The sequence below is a fragment of the Giraffa tippelskirchi genome, chromosome Y (genome assembly GCF_054371585.1).
Source record: "Giraffa tippelskirchi isolate mGirTip1 chromosome Y, T2T-mGirTip1v1.2.pri, whole genome shotgun sequence".
NCBI classification, from domain to species: domain Eukaryota; kingdom Metazoa; phylum Chordata; class Mammalia; order Artiodactyla; family Giraffidae; genus Giraffa; species Giraffa tippelskirchi.
Window position 1 is genome coordinate 4,230,069 of NC_137290.1, and position 12,595 is coordinate 4,242,663.

Sequence of the window (12,595 nt, forward strand, 5' to 3'; positions counted from 1 at the left end):
TGATCTGATGTGCCCCAGCCCCGCCCCTTAGGCCACAATGTCTCCACCTGCTAGTTTATCAAAGGGCGGTGGTTGTTAGACTGAGGAGCCTGGTTTGCCTGGTAACTGATGGAGCCTGATGTCGTGTGCGTGCTCAGCCACTTCGGTCGTGTCCCACTCTTTGCGACCTCATGGACTGTAGCCCGCCAGGCTCCTCTGTCCATGGGATTCTCCAGGCAAGAAGACTGGATTGATGGCCATTCCCTTCTCCAGGGGATCTTCATGACCCTGGGACCCAACCGGGCATTTCTGCATCTCCTTCATGGACAGGCGGGTTCTTTACCACTAGCAACATCTGGGACTCTCAGTCAGTTCGGTCGCTCAGTCATGTCCGACTCTCTGCGACCCCATGGACTGCACCATGCCAGGCCTCCCTGTCCATCACCAACTTCTGGAGTTTACTCAGACTCATGTCCATTGAATCGGTGATGCCATCCAGCCATCTCATCCTCTGTCGTCCCCTTCTCCTCCTGCCTTCAATCTTTCCCAGCATCAGGGTCTTTTCCAGTGACTCAGTTCTTTGCATCAGGTGGCCAAAGGATTGGAATTTCAGTTTCACCATCAGTCCTTCCCATGAATATTCAGCACTGATTTCCTTTAGGATGGACTCGTTGGATCTCCTTGCAGTCCAAGGGACTCTCAAGAGCCTTCTCCAACACCACAGTTCAAAAGCATCAATTCTTCGGCACTCAGCTTTCTTTATAGTCCAACTCTCACATCCATACATGACTGCTAGAAAAACCATAGCTTTGACTAGACGGAAACAGAAGTGGTGTTTGTGTGATACAGCTTGGAAGATTCTGTATATATTCAGGAACTCAATAAGTTTTCACGTTTAGCATAAAATAGTGACTATGAAAACTGGCTGGCCAGCTGCCAGATCCCAAGATGTGGCTGAGCTTCATCACTGGTGGTGAAAACACCAGTCAGTAGGTGAGGTCATGCCAAGGACAGTTAAGGGGGGACGAATATGAGAGGCGCTGTCTTGCGAAGCCATCTGGGAAGGTGACCTTCAAAGAGGTGTGGATGCAAACACCCCGAGGGCATGTCCTGAACAGGGAAGGGACTCTGTAGAGTCCACCAGTCTGCAAGGATGCAGGTCTCTGACCACTGGACATCGGCCGTGGTGGAGTCCCCAGCCTGCCGCCTGACTATCACCATCAGACACCCAGCAAAACACAAGTGCATTCCAGCATCGTGGCAGATACAGGCTGTTTATCGAGTTACCACTGGGCTTGCAAGTCCAGGGCAGTTTCAGAAATGTCATCATGGCTGAGATAAAGTATTTTTGTCCTGTGAGTTGGTGTTGCAAGAATCACCTTTGAACCAAAGGTTATAGTTTATACTTTGATTTTGTTTCCTAAGGCTGTACCCAACTTTTTATTACAGATTTCCCCTCACTTAAATTTGATATGAAAGAATGATAATCTGTACACCCTGCATAATTGATCATAGATTCAGTAATTGAAGGACCTCTTGATGAAAGTGAAAGAGGAGAGTGAAAAATCTGGCTTAAAACTCAACATTCAAAAAACGAACATCATGGCATCCAGTCCCATAACCTCATGGCAAATAGATGAGGAAACAATGGAAACAGTGAGAGACTTTATTTTCTTGGGCTCTAAAATCACTGCTGATGGTGACTGCAGCCATGAAATTAAGTCGCTTGCTCCTTGGAAGAAAAGCTATGACAAACCTAGACAGCATATTAAAAAGCAGAGACATTACTTTGCCGACAAAGGTCCGTCTAGTTAAATCTATGGTTTTTTCCAGTGGTCATGTATGGATGTGAGAGTTGGACTGTAAAAAGGACTGAGCACTGAAGAACTGATGCTTTTGAACTGTGGTGTTGGAAAAGGCTCTTGAGAGTCTCTTGAACTGCAAGGCGATCAAACCAGTCCATCCTAAAGGAAATCAGTCCTGAATATTCATGGGAAGGACCGACGCTGAAGCTGAAGCTCCAATACCTTGGCCACCTGATGTGAAGAGCCAACTCACTGGAAAAGATCCTGATGCTGGGAAAGACTGAAGGCAGGAGGAGAAGGGGACCTCAGAGGACGAGATGGTTGGATGGCATCACCGACTAGATGGACATGAGTTTGAGCAAGCTCTGGGAGTTGGTGAGGGACAGGGAGGCCTGGCCTCTGAACTGAACTGAACTGAACAAATGAGCAAAGATTAAATAATTGAAGGGTTAACAGTTCAGTTCAGTTCATCACTCAGTCGTGTCCGACTCTTTGCGACCCCATGGACTGCAGCACTCCAGGCCTCCCTGTCAGTAACCAACTCCGGGAATTTACTCAAACTCATGTCCATTGAGTCGGTGATGCCATCCAACCATCTCATCCTCTGATGAGATGGGTTTACAGATGACAGTACATTCAATAGTTGAAGGGTTTAGGTGATGATACACTTAATAATTGCAGGATTTATAAACGATGATGATGTCAATAATTGAAGGGTTACAAATGGTCATAGACTCAATCATTGAAGGCTTACAGATATTCATAAACTCAGTAATTGAAGGGTGTACAGATGATGATACATTCAATAATTGAAGATGTTACAGATGATGATCATAGATTCAATAGTTGAAGGATTTACAGATGATTACATTGGACATGGATAGGGCCTCCCAGGTGGTACAGTGGTAAAGAATCTGCCTGCCAATGCAGGAGAGGCAGGTTCAATCCCTGGGTCGGGGAGATCCCCTGGAGAAGGGAATGGCAACCCACTCCAGTATTCTTGCCTGGAGAGTCCCATGGACAGAGTAGCCTGGTTGGGGCTACAGTCCATGGGGTCGCAAAGAGTCGGACACGACTGAGCAACTGAGCACGCATCCATGCAGTGAAATTGTATTTTCGATTGTGGATTTGAAACCGACCCAACTTCTTAGCCACATAACTGAGTCTCCGCCATGGGAAAAGGGGAAACACCACGTGGTTTTTGCTTTGAAAGGGGCTTCTGTGACTTAGGAACGGCAGCCTTCTGATTTGTTAATTCCAGGTGTTGATACGTAACGACAGCTTGGCCCTGGCTCTGATTCAACTCCCAGGATTTTCACAGTCCTGGGTAACACGAGCTCTCCACACACCCTGACTATCGATACATACAGTTTCTTACCTGAAGTCCTCAGAGCCAGTGGTACTCTGGAATTGAGTTATGCATATTTTAGAAAGCCAACATGTGGCTTTTCCAGATCTCATAGGACCTGCCCCTCCCCCTGCTGAGCAGGTGGGGGCAGCAGTCAGTAATCAAACGTGTTAATATTCCTGCAGAAAAATGTATGAATCTCTCTCCCCGTGGGTTACATGAAGACAAGTGCTGTAATAGTTACAGTGTATTCGTACACTGGTAAATTAAATTGTGTGAGGATGTCAACACCTGGGTACTTCCTATCTCTAAGGAAAACATGAGATGTAGCAATTCAAAATAAGTAAAACACCTGTACACGTACCTGTAGGGCTTCCCAGGTGGCTCAGTGGTAAAGAAGCCACCTGCCACAGGAGACCCGGGTTTGATCCCTGAGTGGGGAAGACTCCCCTGGAGGAGGAAATGGCAACCCACTCCAGTATTCTTGCCTGGAGAATCCCACGGACAGAGAAGCCTGGTGGGCTACAGTCCATGGGGTCTCAAAGAGTTGGACACGACTGAAGGAACTTACCATGCGTACAGACACACACACACACACACACAGACACGCATATTCTATAGTATGTTCAAAACCATTTATTTGACTTTCTTTGAGTTCATTTTCATTTCATGTGGGGCTTCTAGACCAGAGATTGGAAAACTTTTCTTATAGATAGCCAGATAGTAAAATATTTTGAGGTTTTCATGCCAAGCAATCTTTGTCGCAAATGCGCAACTTGGGCTTTGTACCATGGGGCAGACAGATATTAAGTAAGCGAATGAGTGTTGCAGTATTTTTTGACTTTGCTAATGGACCTTGAAATATGAATTTCACGTTCTTTTAATGTGTCACAAAAAAATGTTCTTTTTCCAACTGTTTAAAAATATGAAAACATTTTTAGTTGGCTCCAAAACCAGACAGAGACATAGTCCCATTTGCCTTCGTCTGTGAGCCCAGCTCTACTGGGAAAATATTTGCAGAGAGCTTGCTATGAGAAAAAAATGCCCCTACCCTCTTGACCCTTTGAGGCTGTGCAAGGGACAGGATAACCACATAAAACAAAACCAAACAAATAGACTATGGCAAATAGTGACAACTGCTCTGGGGAGGGTAGGGAGCAGTGCCAGGATTCCTCAACTGTGGAGCAACTGCCTTAGACTGTGTAAATCACAGGGGGCTTCCCCGAGGAGGTGGCCCCTCAGCCGACACCTGTGGATGAGTAGGAGTTGGGCAGAGCGTGAAAAGAAGCAACAGGCAGGAGGAGGCTACCCCGAGGCCAGAAGGAGCGCGTTTCGCGGAATTGCTTCAGAATGGGATCCCTCAGCATCTGATTCTTCTCCTCTGGACGGCTTCACAGGATAAGCGTGGCGCACCCTGTCTGTATCTGCTGAGAGAGGCAGTCAACGTCTCCCTCCTTGCACATGGTGGTCTCGGTGACATCGCATCCGGAGGACAGCCACCCGAGACCGTCTGAAACTGTTGTCAGTGTAAGTACGAGACGAGCGTGTAGGGATGCTTTCACTCTGAAAATCTCAACGCCTTTTCACACTGTGCTCCCGTCCTGTTGTCTGAGTCATGTGGGTATTTGGCACCCTTTCCGGTGGTGTTTCGTGGGACTTCCCTGGTGGTTCCGTGGTCAAGAATCCGCACTTCCGCTGCAGGGCACACTGGTTCGATCCCTGGTCAGGGAACTAGGATCCTGCAAGGCACGGGCGATGCCCCAGCTCCCAAATCTTTAAAATTGAAAAAATAATAATAACAATAAAATAATATGGGGCTTCCCAGGTGGCGGTAATGCTAAAGAATCCGCCTGCCAATGCAGGAGACATGGGTTGGATCCCTGGGTCAGGAAGATCCCCTGGAGGAGGAAATGGCAACCCACTCCAGTATTCTTGCCTGGGAAATCCCGTGAGACAGAGGAGCCTGGTGGGCTACAGTCCATGGGGTCGCAAAGAGTCAGACCCTGCGTAGTGACTGAACCGTGGGCTTAGTTGCTCTGAGGCATGTGGAATCTTCCCGGATCAGGGATCTAACCTGCGTACCCTGCCTTGGCAGGTGGGTTCTTGACCACTCGACCACCAGGAAAGTCTCAAAGGCTGCATCTTCGTGATGCTCTGATATTGTGATGTCAGGGTGGCATTAGGGAGCGTTCACTGACCCCCATAGCAACAGACCCGAGGAATGGGCATGGAGATGCTGTGAGAAAAGATGTGGTTCACAGTGGTACCTGAAGGCTCCCAGAGGGGGAACCACACAGAGTCAAGGCTCTGAATGCCAGCCCCCTGCCTCCTCTGCTGGCCTCATATCTCAGAGAGCGGATTTCCCTTCCTGCGCCCGGAGTTTCCTCTATAAAGTGGAGGTGCACAGGGAAGTGCCAAGGGCGGTCATGAAACGTCAAGGATGCTCTTTGTTTGGGAGAAGCAGGGTAAATACCTGCATGGCCCTGCCAGCCAAGATGGTGGGTTGCAGACAGATGTAGGTGTGTGCGTGTGAAGTCTCTTCAGTCGTGTCTGACTCTGTTCGACCCCTGGACCGTAGCCCACCAGGCTCCTCCGTGCATGGGATTCTCCAGGCAAGAATACTGGAGTGGGGTTGCCATGCCCTCCTCCTCCAGGGGATCTTCCCAACCCAGGGATCGAACTCGCATCTCTTATGTCTCCTGTATTGGCAGCCGGGTTCTTTCCCACTAGGGCCATCTGGGAAGCCCACAGACAGATGGAACTGTCCTCCAAATGCAGCTTGGGACTCTGAGGTTACTGATGGCAAGCCCTTCTCCCTGAAAGGCGATTCTGCCTTCCAGAGGGAATTTGGCAACGTCTGGGGGGTATTTGAAGAATGGATCCTTTTGGACTGTGGTGTTGGAGAAGACTCTTGAGAGTCCCTTGGACTGAAAGGAGATCCAGCCAGTCCATCCTAAAGGAGATCAGTCCTGGGTGTTCATTGGAAGGACTGATGCTGAAGCTGAAACTCCAATACTTGGGCCATCTGATGCAAAGAGCTGACTCATTTGAAATGACCCTAATGCTGGGAAAGATTGAAGGCGGGAGGGGAAGGGGTCGACGGAGGATGAGATGGTTAGTTGGCATCACCGACTCAATGGACATGAGTTTGGGTAAACTCCGGGACTTGGTGATGGACAGGGAAGCCTGGCATGCTGCAGTCCATGGGGTAGCAAAGAGTCGGACACAAGTGAGCGACCGAACTGAACTGAACTGGGAGGTATCTTGGGTTTCATAAGTGTGGAGGGTCTTGGCTCCTGGCATCAATGTGGTGGAAATGGAAATGCTGGTCACTCTTCTGGAAATGCACAGACAGCTCACGATAACTTGTTCCCGCAGCCTCCAGTGTCAGGACTGCCAATGGAGAAAGCCCGATCCATACAACAGGAGACTAAATCTTTTTTCTTCCTAAAATAGTCACCGGTATTTTACTTTGAGGGATTAGAGTTAGAATCCAAATTAAAGAGTAGAAAAAGACAGTAACTTTTAGGATTTTTTTTTTTTTGTATTAAATTTAAACCCCTGAAGCAGAGGTTTTCTGGTTGTAGAGGAAACATCCCCAGAGGCTTCCAGTCTGGGCTTGTGTTCCTTCTTAACGCTGAGCGGCTTAACAGATTCATTTTCTATTGTGATTTGTGTAATTTGTTCTTTAAAAGGATCTTGAATTCCTTTCCGCTTTGAGAAACCAACTTTTGGAGGATTTTTTTTAAAGGATACTTGATTTTCTCAATGTGTTGTTAATGCGGGAGCCGGCTTTGATTTCCGACCCAGCTTTCAAAGCCTTAAGCACCTGCTAAGTAAGAGTTTTATTTTTATTCCTCTGGAAAACAGCAGTATGTTTTGCAAGGAAATGCTTTGAGAAATTTTTTTTTTAATTGTTTTAGTCTAGAAGGAGATTGACATTCTTTGGACGCAGCCAGAAGAGCTTGGGAAAAAATTTCACAAAGTTGGAAGATAATTAAAAATGTGCAGCTGAAAAAGACTCATGATTAATTCATGATAAACTAATATGACATGCATTATCCTTTTTTGAATGTTCTGATGCAAAGTGAGAATCTTTCAGTGGGGATTAAAATACCTCTTCCTAAATACCGAATAACAATATCCATTATATCTTACCAACATAAAGGCATCCCTCGAGGGGTATTTTCTTTGGCCGGGCCGCAGAGTATGTAGGATCTTAGTTCCTTGACCAGAGATCGAAACCGCTTGCCCTGCAAGGGAAGCCAGGAGTCTTAACAATTGGGCTCCCCGCCAAGGGAAGTCCCCTCACCAGGTATTTCAATGAACTTCAAAATCTGGAGTTTGGGGTTCTTGTGTATAAAAACGTCCGTTTCCTTTAAGTGGATGAACACTTTGATAATAATCAAGGAAGTGCTTTGATCTTGTCTCTCCTCTTTCTAATTTATTCCCATCCAAAAAAAAAGATTTAGAGACATTAAAGTTTTCTTGTGAACTAAAAAAAGGAAAAAAATCTTCTTTTAATGCGATGTTATTTTATTTGACCGGACCTGCCAGCAGTCTGTTGCTCACCCTGCCTAACTATCTGGTGGGACAGCCAAGTTGTTTTCTTCTTTTTTCTCTTTAATCCTTTGATGATGATGAAAAGGTTCCTCAAGTGGACTGTAAATCCTTAATAAGGATATTTGACGGCAGCAAATACCCATGATCATAAGCACATTTGGGTGTCAAGATAATCCCAACCAAAAAAAAAAAAATAAATAACGGTGACTGTATTGTGCGTCTCAGAAAAAAACTGATGGAGAAGATCCATGAAGGGGGACAGTGGAGCATAAAATAGAGCAATCTGGAGGCTGCACTCCTAACCAAGAGACCCCCCAAGAGTGGGACACCTTGTTATCACAGCCCTCTTGATATGAATCGAGAAGAACGGCCCTGAGCTTCCCTGGTGGCTCAGGGGTAAAGAATCCACGTGCCCATTCAGGAGACATGGGCTGGATCCCTGGTCCGAGAAAATCCCACATGCCTCGGGGCAGCTAAGCCCTGTGCTCCGCAGCTGCTGAGTCTCTGCTCTGGAGCCCACGTGCTGTGAGGACTGAAGCCGGGATGGCCTAGCACCTGAGGTCCATAGCAAGAGAAGCCGCTGCAATGAGAAGGCTGTGCTGTGCTGTGCTCAGCCGCTCAGTCGTGTCCGACTCTCTGCGACCCCGTGGACTGTAGCCCGCCAGGCTCCTCTGTCCGTGGGGATTCTCCAGGCAAGAAACCAGAGTGGGTTGCCATGCCCTCCTTCAGGAGATCTTCCCCACCCAGAGATCGAGCCCAGATCTCCCGCATTGCAGACAAATTCATCACCAACTGAGCCAGCAGGGAAGCCTAGTTGAGAAGCCTGTACTCAACTAGAGAGTAGCCCCCACTCACCGCAAGTGAGAAAACCCAGCAATGAAGACTCGGCATGGCCAAAAATAAATGATTTTGTAAAAAATTAGTTTTTTCTTTTTTTAAAAAAAATGGTGTGATATCTATGCCAAAAAGGTTCAACCTCAATCTGCTCAGAGGAGCTAAGCAGACTAACTGAGAACTGCATTGTCCAAGACAACTGACTTGAATTCTTGCCCCGAAGGTCAGTGTCACAAAAAAAAAAAACCAAGAAAGCTCAGGGGTGGAGGGACTTTTCCAGGTCTCAAAAGGACCCAGAAGCATAATGATACCCGAATCTCGGACGGCTCCTGCATTGGAAAAATAAAAGAGCCAAGTGCTACAAGTATCTGGGAACTGTGTTAGGTTTGTTGATGGAATCAGTGCTACTTGTCACGGTTTTTATGGTGTTGTGGTGGGGAAGGAGCTATCCTTACTTTAATAAGACAATGGTCCCCAGCGTTTTTGGCCCCAGGGAATGGTTTCCTGGAAGGCAGTTTTTTCCGTGGACACAGCATAAGGGATGGTTTGGAGATGATCACTCCAGTGTTCTTGCCTGGAGAATGCCAGGGACGGCGGAGCCTGGTGAGCTGCCGTCTTCGGGGTCGCACAGAGTCGGACACGACTGAAGCGACTTAGCAGCAGCAGCAGCAAGGGCATTATATTTATTGTACACTTTATTTCTGTTATTATTACATCGTGATACATAATGCAATAATGATCCGACTCAGCATGATGTAGAATCCGTGGGAACCCTGAGCTTCTTTTCCTGCAGCTAGGCGGTCCCGTCTGGGGGTTATGGAAGACGGTCACACCCAAAGCGTGTTGTGCTCCTTTGACCGTCTAAGCTCACCGGTGGTCTGTCCTGAGGCGGAAGTCTGGCGTTAATGTGAACAATGGGGAGCGGCTGTAAATACAGATGAAGCTTTGCACACTCACCTGCCACTCACCTTCTGCTCTGAGGCCTCCTCCCTAACTGGTCGCAGAGCGCGATAGCTGCATGCCCTGGGGTGGGGGACCCCCGTTCTAGGAGACCCAGACCAAAATGCTCTAGGGGCCAAAGTGCCGCTGTGTTTGCAGCTCCCTCTGAAACATCATGGCACGCAAACACGAGTGCACACCTTGAAAGTGAAAGCCGCTCAGTCGTGTCCGACTCTGCGACCCCATGGACTATGGAGTCCATGGGATTCTCCAGGCCAGAATACTGGACTGGGTAGCCTTTCCCTTCCACAAGGGATCTCCCCGACCCAGGAATTGAACCGAGGTCGCCTGCATTGCAGGTGGATCCTTTACCAACTGAGCTACCAGGGAAGCCCTGTAGCAGTTCCCTTCTCCAGGGAACCTTCCCAACCAAGGGATTGAACCCAAGTCTCCTGCATTGCAGACTGATTCGTTACCAGCTGAACCACCAGGGAAGCCCTATCCTTTTAACATCTTGTGATGCAAAAAAACTATATGATGTATGCCTGTGGTCAGTCACTCAGTCATGTCTGACACTGCAGCCCCATGGACTGTAGCCTGCCAGACTCCTCTGTCCATGGGGTTTTGCAGGCAAGAATACTGGAGTGGGTTGCCATTTCCTCCTCTGTATGATGAGTGCGTGGTTGCATCTGTATGTATACATGCGCAAGTACACCTGAGCGCAGAAAGCAAGCAACCAAACGTGGCAACACGTAAAGTGAGCCATCCTAAGTGCGGGACTCTACCTTGGTTTGTTTGCATTCTTTTGACTATTTTGCAGGGTTGAAAAAAAAAAGTGTTAGAGATATTTTGGGGGGGAAATGCATATGAAGTTTTATTTTGTTGCTCCTGTTTGAACAGGTGGTGTCTGTGGCCTCCCTTGTGTCACAGCTGAGCTCTCTTTAGTGGCATGACTGTCAAGCCACAGGGATTATCTTGGAAGAAATTGCGTTTAGGCGCAAAGTTCTCTCATGTCGGCTGTTCGCATCAGGTGGCCCAAGTATTGGAGCTTCACCTTTAGCATCGCTCCTTCCAACAGCAGACTGATCGGAAGAGACCCTGATGCTGGGAAAGATTGAAGGCGGGAGGAGAAGGGGACGACAGAGGATGGGATGGGTGGATGGCATCACCGACTTGATGGACATGAGTTTGCTTAAACTCCGGGACTTGGTGATGGACAGGGAGGCCTTGAGTGCTGCGATCCGTGGGGTCGCAAAGAGTCAGACACGGCTTGGTGGCTGAAGAGCAATGACAACAACCCTGTAATGTTAAAAAAATAAAAAAACCTCCCACAGCCCCTGGGTCACCTTCTTAGCTGTCCCTTGTCTCTCCATCTGGACCGGTCACGTCTGGGGCTGAGCCGGCTTCATCTCACGGGTGTGGCCTCCAGTGTGACCTATCTATATCCATCACTACCTTTCCCAGCACCCTGGCAGGGGGACTTTCTCAGGACCCAGCTCTGATCCTACGCCTGGCCCTGTTTGTTGCTCAGCCGCTCAGTCGTGTCTGACTCTTTGCGACCCTATGGACTGCAGCACGCCAGGCCTCCCTGTCCTTAACTGGCCCTGCTAGAGCTCTCCAAATGCCTTTCCCTCAGAAGGCAGGTGGAATTCCAGAACCACGGCTGGAATGGTCTCTATGATCCGGCTCCCAGGACCCTCGGTGTTCCTCAGGCCCCTTCCCCCTCCGCCATATATTTTTTTAATGTTTATTTTAATTGACGAATAATTGCTTTGCAGTATTGGTTTGACTTCATTTTTTACATCAACATGAATTAGCCATAAGTGTACATGTGTCATGGCTTCCCTGGTGGCTCAGCTGATAAAGAATCCACCTGTGATGCGGGAGACCTGGGTACGATCCCTGGGTTGGGAAGATCCCCTGGAGAAGGGAAAGGCGACCCACTCCAGTATTCTGGTCTGGAGAATTCCATGGACTATATAGCCTATGGGGTCGCAAAGAGTCAGACACTATCGAGCGACTAAACTACCACCAAAAGCATAGGAAACATACAACACTCACTCACGGTGTTCCAGCAACGTAGGGTGCCTTGTAGACATTTAGTAAATAATTATTAAATTATTGTTGAAACCGTTGCTCTGAGTCCCAGCTTCAAGACCTTACCCTGGGACTTCCCTGGTGGTCTGCTGACTAAGACTCCCTGCTTCCAGTGCAGGGGTCTCGGGTTCGATCCCCGGTCAAGGAACTAAGACCCTACATGCCACAACTAAAGATAATGCATGCTGCAATGAAGATCTGGTGCAGTCAAAGAAATAAAGTTGTTTTGTTTTAAATACATGGATGAAAAAAAATGGTTCCTCTGCTATATCAAGTGAAAGACAGTGAAGTCGCTCAGTTGTGTCCGACTCTTTGCGACCCCGTGGACTGTAGCCTACCAGGCTCATCCGTCCATGAGATTTTTTCCAGGCAAGAATACTGGAGTGGGTTGCCACTTCCTTCTCCACTATATCAATCCTGCCATGAAATGATATTCTTTGGATTTTAATCAACTAAGAAGGTTTCATTGTTAAAAAAAAAAAAAAAAAGTTTCCTTCCTGATTGATTTGGCCTCTACCTTACACCCTGTAAGCAATGATCTTTACCTCTGATCTGGGATGTCTCAATCTTCCTGTTGGCCAGGTATGATGAAACTCCATACCTGTTAAACATCACCTCCCACTTGGCTGCCTGGGATTCTGGAGAGGAACAGAGCCACCTGGCACAACCAAGTGCTTTTTTTTTTTTTTTTTCTGTAAAGAATGAAGCACAATTTTAAACTAAGTTACTGGAACTTTGTGCCATTTTTCACTGCATCTATTTTATTAGTTGTTTCAGTGATCAGTCATTGAGGTGCAGCTGTTTCAGTTCCAGTATTTATACTGCATGTCAGGGGTTCTGCTTATTTTGATGTTTTTTCCCCATATGAAGTGTGTGTTACAGTCTGCATTTTAGAGGTGAATTGTATGGTAAGATAGTCCATGATACTGTTTCATGTTTAAAACGTCCTATTTGAAATCAGAAAATAATCTGTACAACAACCTATAATTCTTTACATTTCTCTGTAAAACGTTGGAAGGCCATGATAGCA

The 12,595-nt window shown here is 47.5% G+C and overlaps 1 protein-coding gene across 5 annotated transcripts in view; it reads left to right on the forward strand.

Moving 5' to 3' along the window:
• The window catches only part of LOC145537825 (steryl-sulfatase-like), a 149,690-nt gene that overhangs the window by 45,927 nt on the left and 91,168 nt on the right, over positions 1–12,595 (forward strand). For all 5 annotated transcript variants that reach the window (XM_081568721.1, XM_081568724.1, XM_081568723.1 and 2 more), the window contains one exon: positions 4,530–4,659. The gene's annotated coding sequence lies outside the window, so the exon portion shown is untranslated. The remainder of the gene's footprint in view (positions 1–4,529; positions 4,660–12,595) is intronic.